The 11,942-nt window shown below is 43.3% G+C and overlaps 1 long non-coding RNA gene across 1 annotated transcript; it reads right to left on the bottom strand.

The window, feature by feature from the left end:
• Positions 1–234: 234 nt before the first annotated feature.
• LOC143518262 (uncharacterized) lies at positions 235–2,077 on the bottom strand. The gene is made up of 3 exons (XR_013132124.1): positions 1,928–2,077; positions 1,814–1,845; positions 235–1,052 (listed from the first exon to the last, which is right to left on the bottom strand). It is a non-coding gene; the product is annotated as an uncharacterized LOC143518262 (long non-coding RNA).
• Between the last annotated feature and the right edge of the window lie 9,865 nt (positions 2,078–11,942).

Here is an 11,942-nt window from a genome sequence, read left to right as displayed (position 1 = left end):
CATTTTGTTCAGATCAATTCTGATTTTGCCTGTTTAGAAATATTGATTAGTCCATACTACGACTCTAAATGTCTGGGAGTGTTGCACTATTGACTACATTAGAGCAGATTACATGTTTGGTGTAATAAATACATTTTTGAACTTTGATTTGCTGAAGCAACAGAAATATTCAGACAAATGTATATTCATTCATTCAGAAAGCAACATTTAATATGCAACATACAGAACGGAACTTTCACGTGTGCAAAAAGGAAGTAAAGAAAGCCAACGTAACGTTTATGTCCAACATCCAGTTATACCAGCACAAAGGGCTTTTAATGACGCAGAGGTCACACTGCGAACTCAACACTCAACAAAAATGCACAACATAAACAAAAGACCATGTGAACACCACCACCTTCAGAAGGAGGCTGCTGGAGGAGGCACTGTCAGAACATTCTGGGCCATGCTCTCTGTTCTTACGTAGTAACCAAAAGCAATCAAGAAAGGTTTTAATAATTGAGCTACATCCAATCACTTCACTCAGAATTCAGTGTGATTACCATTTGCCATTTGATTTTCTCTAGCAGTTCAGGGTTGTCGGCAGCTGTCATTTAAACAATGCTGCATTTCTTACGTCCTACCACCTCCGACAGAAAAGCCCTGTTTTGTCTGTGCACCCAGCGACGCCCATGTCTCACTTGTTTACATCTCATTACTTGGAGTTCAGACGAGAGGGTGGCTGTGTTTGTCTTTGAAACAGGCCATTTCAAAGGCCGTTCGGCGACGTAGCATTTCTGCGAAAGCCGTGCAGTCTCCGCGGGGCGAGAGGTGTCACACCACACCGCTGCTGCTCTTTAAACACCGGCGAACATCGTCTCGTTATCACCGTCCCTCTGATTCTCACAGGTCATTCCGCAGGTGCTTTCAGTTGTGCAGTAAACAAACCAAGCAGGTGCGTTTCACTGAGCCAGTCATCAAATAAAGGGTACCTGTGTTGTTCTGTAGGAATGAAAACACCCCCTCTGTTTCTGCACATCCATGGATGTCTGCGGCTATCCTGGAGACCAAACCTGTGAGATCAAGTTTGATTAATCGTTAGCGCCAGAGCCGGAATCATTACCACCAGGGATTGCATTCTAACGGGGTCTCGGCTAATCTTCTCAAGCATCTGTTTGCAAACTTTGGGAATTGAACTTGTTGCCTACAAAGTTTAGCATTGACTTTCATGGCCTAAGTTCTGACCATCCAGACATGAGTACGTTCACATCTCACAGTGTCGTAATTAGAATCTTTATATTTACTGTGGAGGTCCCTATAACACCAAAGCAGCTCATGCAAATATCAAAGCTCTTTCGGTGCAGCTGAACACACAGAACTACCCTTCACCACATCTCCTTCAGTCTCCAGAGATTTGTGAAATTTGTCCAGTGTAAGAGAGTGAGGGTGTGTTCAATATACTGGGGCATGTCTTGTGTGCTCAAACCTTTAATGATAGAAAGTAGAGTTGTTTAAACAACAAAAACGTACAGGGCACTTTTAAAGCAAACAAGATGTATGGAGCCAATGTCAACAAATCATCTGAGCAAACCTAAAATGTTTTTTTTTGCTGTGTATCAAATCAAACAGTTTCTTTCTCTGAGCAGAGCATGTCTCTGCATTCACTGCACACACAAAGGCCTGGTGTTCACCATATGAGCAACACAGTCACGTGTGTAACACCCTCACTAAATGGTCACGTGTGTAACACCTTCAATAATTGTTCAGGTGTGTAACTTCAGTAAATGTCCATGTGCAAGCAGTACTTTCACCAGGATCAAACAGCACCACTTACCCCTGGGCTACACCCTGACCCTTTTCCATCATCTGAAGAAGAAATAAAGAGAATACTAACTAACTAAAGTTACATATAATAACAATCCCAACTCTAAAACAAAAATGAACATACCAGCAATTATAGTCTTAAGCACTGCAATGAGCAAACAGCCCAGAGAGGTTGAGTGTGTCAATAAAACCAAAAACTAATTTCTTAAGCAAAATGGAAATCCTCCATAATCAAACCTCCATAACCAAATAATCACACCGGCTGTGTGTGCACTTCAGAGGAACATGGAGATAAGAGGCCACAGACAAATTACAGCCACGCCCCCTAATCACAAAACACCAACCACATAGTATGAAACACATTACAGCCATGCCTCCCTATCTCAAACCACCAACCACAGGGTACAAGATGCATTACAGCCACACCCCAGTACCACACACCACCAATCACAGGGTACGAGCAGCATGACAAACACGCCCCACTACCACACGCCACCAACCACAGGGTACAAGAAACATGACAGGCACACCCTCCTACCACACATAACCAGTTATAAAAATTATTTGTATAATTTTGTTTTATAAATATAATTAAATAAATATAACATTAGTTTCATGAATTAAGTTAGAACTGATGACTTTCAAACTTTATTTGTTTTCAGAATATCTTAGGTCCTCTCTGAAGGTCTTTCCCTCTGTGTTGATCAGCGGGCAAAACACTTCACTCTCCTTTTATATGTGTGTGTGTGTGTGTGTGTGGGGGGGGGGGTGTAAGTGCTAGTGTTTCGTTGCATAAGCACTTTTACCATTTACTGAGCAGTACCGTCATTAAACTCGATTTAGAGGCTAATCTAACCCCATTAAGTTATGGTTGTGCTACCTAGTTCTGTGTGTACGTGTGTACGTGTGTACGTGTGTGCGTGTGTGTGTGTGTGTGTGTGTGTGTGTGAGAGAGAGAGAGAGAGAGAGAGAGAGAGAGAGAAACAAATGTATCTTTCTCTTAAGGTTTCAGAGAGTGATTTGTTTTTGTGGATGCTGGCTAAATTAAATTAAATCTCAAATTTTGCTCAAATGTCATTGTTCGGGAGAGTGCCTTCTGTCTCAAACAGGCTTTCTTTACATCTTCTAAAACCTGTATTCTTAAATAAATCTTAAATATTACATTCATAGTAGGAGTAAAACTTCTTTATTAATGAGCTGTCAGTAACTTTTTACACCTTGTGTTTTTTTATTTTATTTCAGTTTTCATCTGCAAAGATTTAGTTATGATAACACAGTTGTTAATGCTATTGTGTATGCTATTGTGTATGCTATTGTATATGCTATTGTGTATGCTATTGTATATGCTATTGGATATGATATTGGGTATGCTACTGGGTATGCTACTGGGTATGCTATTGGACATACATGTTACTGGGTATGCTATTGTGTATGCTCTAGGGTGTACTATTGTGTATGCTCTAGGGTGTATTATTGGGTATACTATTGGGTGTATTATTGGGTATACTATTGGGTGTATTATTGGGTATACTATTCAATCCTCAGCAACACCTTAACTTGTGGGGGGGGGGGGGGGGGGGGGGGGGGGGGGGGGGTGGGTTCTCTGCCAGTCTCTTGGTTATGGCGATCCATTGATCCATCTACGCTCTGCCTGTTAGCATCTTGCAATTCCCACTGTTATGTGCTGGATCTTCTCAAAATCACTTGGAGTGAGATTTGTTTCTCCTTATTTGTGTGGACGGGGGGGGATATGAAAAGGAATCTCCCCTCTACTTGGTTTTTTTGGACCGGGGGGGGTGGGGGGGGTGGCGGCGTGGACACATTAAGTATTGTATCGCGATCGATCGATCACCAGTGGTTGGTGCCAGAGCGAACTAGTAACTCATTGGATCATAGATGTGGATCAGAGGTAAGATTTTTTTTTTCAGCGTGAGAAATCGGATGTGTGGCATGTGAGCGTGTGAAGACGGTCAAATGCGTGTGTCTCACGCTCAATGCGTGAGAGTTGGCAACCCTGGTGTCATATTTGCACAGCCTGCATCTGGAGTTCTGTCTGGTGTGGTAGATTCTAGTCGCTATTAATCTTGTGTTTAGAGCTTGTGGCTGGGCTGCCATGAGCAGTGTGTCCATGTGTCCAGGTAGTGAGGTGCTCACTAACAACTTCATCTCTTAGAACGATCTTCCTGGACTGTTCCTGGATCTTGGTTGTTTATCTTGGATAGTGGATCCTCTGCTTATAAATCCCACATTGGATAAGACATCCCACACTGGATGGTAAATCCCACACTAGATGGTAAATCCCACACTGGATGTTAAATCCCACACCATATGCAGTCTGTGGTTTGGGCAGAGATGTTGTCTCTCCCGCAGTGTCTACTGCACTCTGGCTCTAGTTCTAATCTACTGAGCAAGCACATACAAGATGGCAGCTGCTATTCTGGCAATCTTGATAAATTAAAAAAATTCTCAATGGGAGTCAAAGGAGACATACATCTGTTCATATATACAGTCGATGCATCAGACCATCACAGCTCATCGTGAATGTGGCTGCACAGTGTTTTTCAACCTCCTGAAGCTTTCAATATCACCAGCCTGCTGCAGACTCTCCACTGGCTCCCTGTAGTGGTGTACAACACATTAAAAACACTGACATAGACCCACAAAGCCACACCCACACTGACGCACACCTACAAAGCCACACCCACACTGATGCACACCTACAAAGCCGCACCCACACTGATGCACACCCACAAAGCCACACCCACACTGACACACACCCACAAAGCCATACCTGAAGCAGCACGCCATACCTATAGACACTAATCAAACTGATCTGCATTAAGCTACCAACCTCTAGGATAACTCAGCTCCAACCACTGTCCCTCAAGACACGCATGCATCAAGACTCTTACAAGTCTTACACACAAGTGGTGGAGTGAACGTCTCCTGCTTGTCGGTACAGCTGAGACACTGGCTTCTGTCAAATGACTAAAGACTCTTCTCTTTACAGAATCACTACGCTCTTCAATGTGCACTTAAAGTGTACACATACTGCCAGACTGTTAGTATATATGTGTATACACACAAATGTATGCATGCATGTATATTGTAAAATTATACTTATATAATTTTTCTCATTTATATAGTTGATAGAGAATGTGAAGCTCTTCTTTAAGTTTCTCTGGACAAGGCCATCTGCCTAATGTTGTAAATGTAAATTTAGTGGTCCAGAATTGATCTTTTTTTAGTACTAGGAAGGAGCTCGATTGCAACACTGTAATACCACACGGCTCACTCTGTCCAAATGACACCATTCAAGACTAAGTGTTTCTCACAGCCATTGCAGTAAACAATGCCATCCTCAAACGCAATTCTAGCAGTTTTAGAACACATCAAAGCAAAGTCAATGACTGGGCCTGCAGATATGAGGCCTGTTTGCGCCTAGCCACGGCCTCTCAAATCGAAGCCAGTAAATGAAAACTCGCCTTATAAGAGTCAAACACTGGAAAGAAACGGCTCTCTGTTTGAGTCATATGAGTGCACTAGGATGAGTGAACTGAGTGTGATACTGCAACAGCTTTCTAAAGAAAAAAAAAGCCAATGGAAGCTATTTGGAAACTATCTAGCTTCAAACCAAACGGTAGAAGAACTGTGTGATTTTTTTATTATTATTTATGGATATTGTTTATATATGTTTGTGGCGTGACATGAAGTTACAGAAAGATCTATGTTTGTCAATGTGTGCGGGTGATCCATGTAGCAGGACATGCAGTTAGCATGACATGCAGGCATCTGGACAAAGCCTTCGGTGCATATAGATGTTTTGGTGTTTATTGTGTTCCCAGCAAGCATGTTTATTGTTGTTATTGCTGTTAGTAAAACATTACTTCTGCTTTTTATTGCCTCTCATTAAAATCAAACAAATTCAAAAGAAGCACAAATAAATGAATAAACAAATAAGCATAAGCAACGGTATGTTTTGCATGTTGACAGAAAAATAATAAAAAGGGCCAGTGCACTTAGGTGAGGACTCAAATCTGTCCGATGGCATATTTTTCTCCAATCTCCCTCCTTCATGTCTGTGTTGATTGACTTGTGTTTGGTGGTGGTGGTGGTGGTAGTGGTGGTGGTGATGGAGGTGTCTTCTGTAAAGGCCAAAGCTGCTGATACTGAGTTTATCAGCCTGAGCCAGCTCTGTTTCCCTTGCTGCATCAGATCAGCCGTGGCAGTCTGTCTTTCCTCTGAAACACTGATGGATTGATTACTACCTTTCTCCTGACAGTTCAAAAAACACCCGTGGGCCCTGTCACAGATGAACACACCACGGAGGCCAAACTCTGCTGCTTACTGAATAATTACGCACATTGTTCTGTACACACTGGAGTCACTGAGCAATGAAACAGTCATAGAATTGATATTATAAAGACCTTCAATCAAATTAGTGAATCGTTCCCATCCAAGGTGCACACATGAAGAATTCACATTCTTCTGGTATTTGTAGATTCAGATGGTTTGGTGAATTGGTTCAGTTCTGTTTGCTATGCATAACCAGAGATCATAACATACCAGCATCATGTGATACATGGAACTACATCTGTGGTTATTGTTTTGTGTGACATCAGAACATGTGAGGGTATCATCTCCAACCGGTGACATCTGTTTGGAGCCGAGTGGTACCCAGTCATCAACACCCAACAGAGGCCCAGTGAGAAGCTGGCAAGAACTCAGCTCAGTTCTGGCATGGGCACAGAACCTGCTGTCCTGCCACCCACTTCTGACTGATCAGTGATTGGTCTGTGAATTTCTCCCTGTTGGTTGCTTTTTCAGACAAGCGGACTGCTTTTTGGACAGGAGTTCATTTGGGATAGAGTTTCATTTGGACAGGAGTTCATTTGGGATAGAGTTTCATTTGGACAGGAGTTCATTTGGGATAGAGTTTCATTTGGACGGGGGTTCATTTGGGATAGAGTTTCATTTGGACAGGAGTTCATTTGGGATAGAGTTTCATTTGGACGGGGGTTCATTTTGACAGGGGTTAGTTTGGGACAGGGATTCATTCGGGACCAGGGGTTCATTTGGGACAGAGATTCGTTTGGGACAGGGGTTCGTTTGGGACAGGGGTTATTTTTGAACAGGGGTTCATTTGGGATAGGGGTTATTTTTGAACAGGGGTTTGTTTGGGACAGGGGTTGCTTTTGAACAGGGGTTCATTTGGGACAGGGGTTTGTTTGGAATGAGATTTCATTTGGACAGGAGTTAATTTGGACAGAGGTTTGTTTGGGACAGGGGTTCATTTGGGACAGAGATTCGTTTGGGACAGGGGTTCTTTTTGGACTGGGGTTCGTTTGGGACAGGGGTTCTTTTTGGACAGGGGTTTGTTTGGGACAGGGGTTCTTTTTGGACAGGGGTTCTTTTTAGACAGGGGTTTGTTTGGGACAGGGGTTCTTTTTGGACAGGGGTTCTTTTTAGACAGGGGTATGTTTGGGACAGGGGTTCTTTTTGGACAGGGGTTCATTTGGGATAGAGTTTCATTTGGACGGGGGTTCATTTTGACAGGGGTTAGTTTGGGACAGGGATTCATTCGGGACCAGGGGTTCATTTGGGATAGAGATTCGTTTGGGACAGGGGTTATTTTTGAACAGGGGTTCATTTGGGACAGAGGTTATTTTTGAACAGGGGTTCGTTTGGGACAGGGGTTATTTTTCAACAGGGGTTCGTTTGGGACAGGGGTTCTTTTGGGACGGGGGTTCTTTTTAGACAGGGGTTTGTTTGGGACAGGGGTTCTTTTTGGACAGGGGTTCTTTTTAGACAAGGGGATGTTTGGGACAGGGGTTCTTTTTGGACAGGGGTTCTTTTTGTACAGGGGTTCTTTTTGGACAAGGGTTTGTTTGGGACAGGGGTTCTTTTTGGACAAGGGTTTCTTTGGGACAGGGGTTCTTTTTGGACAGGGGTATGTTTTGGACAGGGTTTCATTTGGGATGGGATTTCGTTTGGATAGGGGTTCATTTGGGACAGGGGTTCTGTGAAACTGACTCCTGTGGTCATATCAGCGTCACATGTTGTTCTGTTCCATACGAGCTCTGAAACAAGACAAGCAGTGGAAAAACGGTAGACTCACCTGTCACGTCAGCACGAATCACATGACACCAGAAGACTATCCTCTGATCTGAAAGGAAGATCACACTCTCCAGAACATTCATTCTTGCTCAGGATTTAAATATTTACCATGTATTGGCATAAAAGTCTTACATTTTTTCATAAAATTACAGTGTATCAAGCACTTTTGTGGCCTCAAAGAAACTCCAACAATAAACTACAAAAGCAACAAACTGATGCTTTTGATAGCACTGCCATACAGTCCCAGTGAAGAGAAATGAGAGTCACTTCCATGACTTGAGGCCCTTTAAAGACCTCCACCTGCTCCTCCTGGACTGCAGCCATGAACACCAGCCCCTCTGCTGAGGCCGTTACACTAATCACAAGCTTTCCCTTCCAACCCAACGGCAGGACCGATGATAAACAGAAGAGCAGACACGGGTGACAGGGCCCTGAGAGCTGAGGGTGTTAAACTGTGTGTTACCATAAGGGGGGTGGATTAGGGTGGAGGGGGGAACACAAACAAAAAAGTGAACGACAGACATGAGTCAGCTGATGGGGGAGGAGAGCTGAGCATCAAAGCACAATTAAGCATGACATTCTGGCAAAAGTACATATCAGCTAAAAATCTCATTACGTAAGCCATTATGTAAGCCTCCAGTTAACTGGCCGGCCCACACTGCCAAGGCTCTGGGATTCTGGATGAGTTTCGTCTCAGTTGACACATGAAAAGCTCTGGGATCAGAGCGAAGCAGCTCCTTCTCTTCCACTTATCACAATGTAGAAAATCTTCACTTCTGTCATTTCCTTCTATTATTCATCTGAGAAATTTGCGAAAACAGATAGACATGATGGCCATGCCAAGAACTGACCAGGCTGACAATATTTGTTATTTTGTCATTTATTTATTTATTTATTTATTTATTTATTCATTCATTAGAAAGTGTTAAAGCCCATAATCTGCAGTTTGATTATGTAGACCTGTGCAACTTGCAAAGGTGGACATTCCAGGTTCAGAAAGTAAAAGTCCTCACCAAGATTTTGCTCAGGCTTCCTGGATTGTGTTGATTCCACTAATTTTACCTGGCTTGCACTAATTAGAAAACCCAGCAAGCTTGAGTAAAATCCTCAGAAGGAGTTTTACTTTCTCAACCTGGAATGTCCACCTCTGGCAACTTGTGAGCATGTGAGCAGTGCAACTCCATGCAACATGTGCCCAGTGCAACTACATATGAACCAGGGGGAGCAGACAGGGCCTGTTGAGAGTGAGAAGCTTCACGGTATGAATGCGGTTCTTCCCTGAGCTGAACATTCGCTCCAGTGTGTGTGGAGTACTCATCAGGCTGTGCCAGCGCCATATGTTACGCTCCTGGCTGGTGTGAGGGGGGGGCCGTGCGTTAAAAGGCCAGGTGCCTTGTGTTTGACTTCTCCTTGTCCCATCTGTCAGAGGGGGTCCGGGGACAAGGGCTTAGGGAGAGCACAGTGAACGTCCCTCTCTTACAATCTTCCTTCCTACTCCCTCCTAAATCACATCTGCCTCTCTCTCTCTCTCTCTCTCTCTCTCTCTCTCTCTCTCGCACACACACACACACATTCTCTCTCTTTCCACACTACTAAGAGAAACGCAAATGATGTAGTGTCTTCAAAATAAGAGGCATTACTTAACATATGTTTAGTGGAGACAAAAGAGTTTTCAGGCTTGCTACTTCATGTTTGCTTTGTCTCTCTCTCTCTCACTCTCTATCTATCTTGATCTCTCTCTATCTATCTTGCACTCTCTCTATCTATCTTTCTATCAATCTTGCTCTCTCTCTTTTATCCCTCACAGAAACACACACGCAGGTTGAATGTTTAATTGCCATCTATTTTTATAGAGCTTCACAGTCAGAAGGAAGAAAAACAGTTGAAGGCTCTTAACATGATTTAGTCTGCGCTCCTCAGTCTAATAACACACCTCTGTATTTCTGGACTAAAATGTACTGAATCTCAAAGAGTTGAAAGGTCGCAATAAGCCTTAGCGTTGTCCTGTCTAGCACGACAGAGTGCCACCCTGCGCAAACCTGTGACTACTCCCGGATAGAGCTCCCCAGGAGTCGTCGAGGGCAATGGTGCAGACACTCTGACACTGAGGAATTATGGTGCGATGAACCAGTACTGCAGAGTGCAAGAGGCCACTGGCACCACAGATCTGATAACAGCAGGTGGTGGGGAGGGGGGCGGGGGTCTGTCTTCACCCAGGGCCAGAGAGGAACATTGCTTCCGCAGGGGGTGGGTGGACTTGCTGGATCATCCCAGACACAGAAGGCCGACTGGGCTCTACCCTGGCCCTGACCCTGGGCTGGGCACTGAGCTGTGGGCGAGGAAGAGGTGGATGAAATAGAATAAGATCAGATATAGCTCAATTTTGCCTAAAAAAATAAACAATATTAGTAAATCACATTGTCAAAATGGCAGCTAATAGCACTGCATAGGAATAAAACAAATTGATCTTAAAAATTATACTAATCACCACATTTAAAGACAGAAACAATAAAACACGTTTGCTAAAAATGTCTTTATTTAACTTCATCTTTGCTAAACAATGTATTAATTTTAACTTCACCTTTGCTAAACAATGTCTTTATTCAGTATTGCAACTATTAGACAAGAAGCTGATACAGAACCATCATCATTTTTCAGGGTTGATCTGCACAGTCCTGGCAGGTTGGCTCTAGCTTTCTCCTGCACTCTCTCCCATGCTGCAGTTGTAAACGGCCAGTACAGCATAATAAAGCCATAGTAGAATCTCCACTGTTCATATTCACACTGTCCACTGTTTGGGCCATTGCATTGTTTCTGGGGCAAAGCATCTCACAGTGGAATTACCAAACATGGCAAACGGCATGTTTAACTGCCTAATAAGAGGTCAGGGAGCACTTATATGCTCAAACATGTGTTTGGTTTGAAAGGTTTGTGTTTGAATTGAATATATAGGCCTACTGTAATTTTTTTCATATATGTAAATAAGTAAAGGTGCCATATTTTGTCAATTGTGATTTTTACACCGCAATCAAAATTTATCTTCCGCTTTTAACCCATCTGTGCAGTTAGAACACACACACACACACACACACACACACACACACACACACTAGTGATTACTAGGGGGCTGTGGATCACACGTGCCCAGAGCGGTGGGCAGCCCTAGCCCGGTGCCCGGGGAGCAGTTGGGGTTAGATGCCTTGCTCAAGGGCACCTCAGTCATGGCCTCAGGTCTGGGAATCCAACCCATGACCCTCCAGTCACAAGACCAGTTCCCTATCACCAGGCCATGACTGCCCATTCATATATGGAATGTGTCATTATGCAAACAGTGGAATAAGTTGAAAATCAGTTGAGCTTTTTGTAAAAGTAAACTCATGAACAAGACATGAATTGATTCTATTAAACACTTGTAAAAATGCAATGCAGTTTTTGTCTTCATTGCAATATATTTTTTATATGTGACATACATGTTCTATGCATATATTGCAGTATACTTGTGACGTTTGTGGGTCGATGAAGGACGAGACACGGAATCCTCTTATGACTGACGTCACTTTTATTTGACTAAACATATAGCGCGTGAAGCGCACAGAGAACATGAAACAAGAACACAGAAACGTGTAGACTTTAGACAACGACGAGCACAGGACACTGCGCGAGCGCACATTACATAGACAAACCACATTAGCCCCACGTGATTACGAGACGGGCCACAGGTGAGACGGATTATCACAAGACATAACCACAACCACGGAGATCCACAGACGCAGACGATGCACGTGGACAACGTAAACACACGCCCAAAAGGGAGGGGCCGGGGTCCTCAACGTGACAATATTGAAAAATATAAGCACTTGTTTCCCATATATTAAGTTGCATTATTTAATGTATTGCTGTATATTTTTCAGTATATTGACATATATTTTTGTTTCATATGGGCATGTAAACTGCACACAGCAGGGCCTAAGGTCAGTGCTCAAGTATGTGGGTATACAGTGAATTTTTTGTGAAACTAAAAG

This window comes from Brachyhypopomus gauderio, chromosome 7 (genome assembly GCF_052324685.1).
Source record: "Brachyhypopomus gauderio isolate BG-103 chromosome 7, BGAUD_0.2, whole genome shotgun sequence".
In the NCBI taxonomy this organism is placed as follows: Eukaryota; Metazoa; Chordata; class Actinopteri; order Gymnotiformes; family Hypopomidae; genus Brachyhypopomus; species Brachyhypopomus gauderio.
The sequence above is the reverse complement of the archived record's forward strand: the minus strand, read 5'-3'. Positions and strand labels throughout refer to the sequence as shown.